This window comes from Trichechus manatus, unplaced genomic scaffold (genome assembly GCF_000243295.1).
Source record: "Trichechus manatus latirostris isolate Lorelei unplaced genomic scaffold, TriManLat1.0 scaffold00013, whole genome shotgun sequence".
Lineage (NCBI taxonomy): Eukaryota > Metazoa > Chordata > Mammalia > Sirenia > Trichechidae > Trichechus > Trichechus manatus.
Window position 1 is genome coordinate 12369221 of NW_004443949.1, and position 3852 is coordinate 12373072.

The 3852-nt window shown below is 38.5% G+C and overlaps 1 pseudogene; it reads left to right on the plus strand.

Moving 5' to 3' along the window:
- The first annotated feature begins 981 nt into the window (after positions 1-981).
- Positions 982-1664, plus strand: LOC101343410 (heterogeneous nuclear ribonucleoprotein A1-like; annotated as a pseudogene).
- Positions 1665-3852: the final 2188 nt, after the last annotated feature.

Here is a 3852-nt window from a genome sequence, read left to right on the forward strand (position 1 = left end):
CCAGCAAAATAGGAAGAGAAGGGAAATTTATCAACATGATTAAGGGTATATATGCAAAACCAACAGCCAACATTATACTCAATGGAGAAAGGCTGAGTGTCTTCCCTTTGAGAATGAGAATGAGAGAAGGATGTCCATTATCACCACACTTATTCAACATTGTAATGGAAGTTCTCATCAGAGCAATAAGACAACAAAGAAAAACAAAAGTTGTCCAAATCAAAAAGGAAGAATCATAATTATCTCTATTTACAGATGACATGATCATATACATGTTGTTGTTAGTTGCTGTCAAGTCAATTCCAACTCATACTGACCCCATGTACGATGGAACAAACTATGCCAATTCCTGTGCCATCCTCACAATCATTGTTATGTTTGAGCTAGTTGTTGTAGCTACTGTGACAATTCATCTCATTGAGGGTCTTCCTCTCTTTTGCTGACCCTCTGCTTTACTAAGCATGATGTCCTTCTCCAGATACTGATCCCTCCTGAAAACATGTCCAAAGTAAGTGAGACATAGCCTGGCCATCGTTGCTTCTAAGGAGCATTCTTGCTGTACTTCTTATATACATAGAATATACATAGAAGACTCTAAAGATTCTACAAGAAAACTACTGGAACTAATAGAAAAATTCAGCAATGTTGCAGGGTACAAGGTCAACGCACAAAAGTCAGTTGGGTTCCTCTACAATAACAAAGAGTACTCTGAAAAAGAAATCAACTTTCTGCCCGTGGATGTCACCGAGGAAGCATAGTTAATGTCTTTCTTCCTACTGCTGTCATATCTAAGTCAGAGTCTCCTAAAGAGCCCAAAGAGCTGTGGAAACTCTTCATTGGAGAGTAGAGATTTGAAACAATAGATGGGAGTCTGAGGAGCCATTTTGAGCAAAGAGGGACACTCATGGACTGTGTGTAATGGGAAATCCAAATATCAAGCACTCCAGAGGCTTTGGGTTTGTCACTTATTCTACTGTGGAAGAGGTGGATGCAGCCATGAATGCAAGGGCACACAAGGTTTTGGAACCAAGTAGGGCCATCTCATGAGAAGACTCTTAAATAACAGGTGCCCATTTAACTGTGAAAAAGATCTTGGTGACATTAAAGAAGACACTAGAGAACATCACCTAATAGATTATTTTGAGCAGTATGGGAAATTGAAGTGATTGAAATTGTGACTGACTGAGGCAGGGGCCAGAAGAGGGGCTTTGCTTTTGTAACTTTTGATGACATTGGCTTAAGCCATAAATAAGCTTGTTATTCAGAACTACCACACTATAAATGGTCACAACTGTGAAGTAAGGAAAGCCCTGCCAAAGAAAGAGATGGCCAGTGCTTCATCCAGCCAAAGAGGTCATAATTGTTCTGGAAACTTTGGTGGTAGCCATCGGGGTGGTTTGGGTGGGAACGACAACTTTGGTCATGGAGGAAACTTCAGTGGGCAAGGTGGCTTTGGTGGCAGTCATGGTGTTGTGGATATGGAGGCAGTGGGGATGGCTATAATGGATTTGGTAATGGTGGAAGCAATTCTGTAGGTAGTGGAAGCTACAATGATTTTGGCAATTACAACAATCTTCAAATTTTGGACCCAAGAAGAGGGAAACTTCAGAGGCAGAAGCTCTGACCCTTATGGTGGTGGAGGTCAGTACTTTGCCAAACCATAAAACCAAGGCAGCTATGGTGGTTCAAGCAGCAGCAGTAGCTATGGGAGTAGTAGAAGGTTTTAATGACTGCCAAAAGGCAAAGCTTAACAGGAGAGGAGAGACAAAGAAGTGACAGGGAAGCTACAGGTTACAACAGATTTGTAAACTCAGCCAATCACAGCAGTGGTAAGTCCTAGCTGCTACAAAGAACACATGTTTTAGAAAATACTCTTGTGTATGGGCAAAAAACTCGAGGACTGAATTTGTGGCTAATTATATAGCAGGTTATTTTAGTTTCTGTTCTGCGGAAAAGGTAAAGCATTACAACAAAGGGTTTTAATGTAGTTTTTGTTATTGTTGTTTGTTTTTTGCACTCATATTGATTGCTAAATATAATAGTCTGATGATGAGGCTGAATACATGTGTCTTAAAAAAAAACAAAGAAAGAAATCAAGAAAACAATACCATTTAAAAAATCCCCAAATTGATAAAATACCTAGGAATTAACCTAACCAGGGAGATAAGAGACTATACAATTAAAATTATAAAACACTACTACAAGAGACTAAAAAGACTTAGAAAAATGGAAAGACAACTTATGCTCATGGATTGGAAGATTTAATAGAGTGAAAATGTCAATCCTACCGAAAGCGATCTACAGATACAATGCAATCCTGATACAAATCCCAACAACATTCTTTACTGAAATGGAAAAACTAATGACCAACTTCATATGGAAAGTAAAGAAGTCTGGAATAGCAAAAGCAATATTGAACAAAAAGAACAAAGCAGGAGACCTCACAGTCTCCAATATCAAAAAATACTATGCAGCTACTACAATCAAAACAGCCTGGTATTGGTTCAATGATAGACACATAGACCAGTGGAATAGTACTGAGAATTCAGAATTAAACCCAACCATCTATGGACAGCTGATTTTCAACAACGTAACAAAGTCCATTCAGTGGAGCAGAAACAGTCTCTTTGATAAATGGTGCTGGCAAAACTGGATATCCTCTCCACCTGCAGAAAAATGAAACAGGACCCATACCTGACACCATATACAAAAACTAATCAAAATGAATCAAAGACCAAAATGTTAAACCCAAACCATAAAATTCCTGGGAGAAAACTATGGGACCTATTCTTTTGTAAAAATAAGATAACAAATGTAACAATGAATGCATGAATAGAAGACAAGATAGATAAATGGAACCTCATAAAAATTAAAAACTTATGCTCAAAAGACTTTATTAAAATAGTAAATAGACAACCTACAGACTAGGGAAAAAGATCTTCGGAGCTGACTTATCTGATAAGGGTCTAAACTCTAAAAACTATAGAAAACTGCAACAGCTCAACAACAAAAAGGCAATCAAATCACTAACTGGGCAAAGGACATGAACAGAACCTTCACCAATGAGGACGTCCAAGCAGCCAACAAACATATGAAAAGATATTTACTATCATTAGCCATTAACAAAAAAAACCCAAATCTGTTGTCGTCGAGTTGATTCCGACTCATAGCAACCCTAAAGGACAGAGTAAAACGGCCCCATAGGGTTTCCAAGGAGCTGCTGGCAGATTCAAACTGCCAACCTTTTGGTTAGCAGCTGAGTTCTTAACCAGTACACCACCAGGGCTCTTAGAGTGACGCAAAGCAAAACTACTATGAGATACCATCTTACCCCAGCTGAAATGGTGCTGCTGGAAAAAAAAAAAAAACCTTAAACAAGCAACAACAAACGTTGGCCGGGATGCGGGGAGATTGGAGCCCTCATCCATTGCTGATGGGACTATAAAGTGATACAACTATTATGGAAAATGGTATAGTGCTTCCTCAAAAAACTAGAAATCATCCAGCAATCCCACTTGTAGGTATATACCCTACAGACCTAAAAACAGTGATACAAATAGACATATGCACACCTATGTTCATTGCTGTTTCATATACAATAGGAAAAAATGGAAACAACGGAAGTGCCTATGAACAGATAAGCAAAAAGTGGTACATATGTACATACAAAGCAATACTATGCAGCCATAAAGAACACTGATGAGTCTGCAAAACATAACATGAATGGACCTGGAGGGCATAATGAAAAGTGAAATAAGTCAAGCATATAAGGACAAATATTGTATAATCCCATTTTTATCAGAAGAGAAGAATAGATAACATAGAGAGACCAATGTTCATTGGTGGCTACCA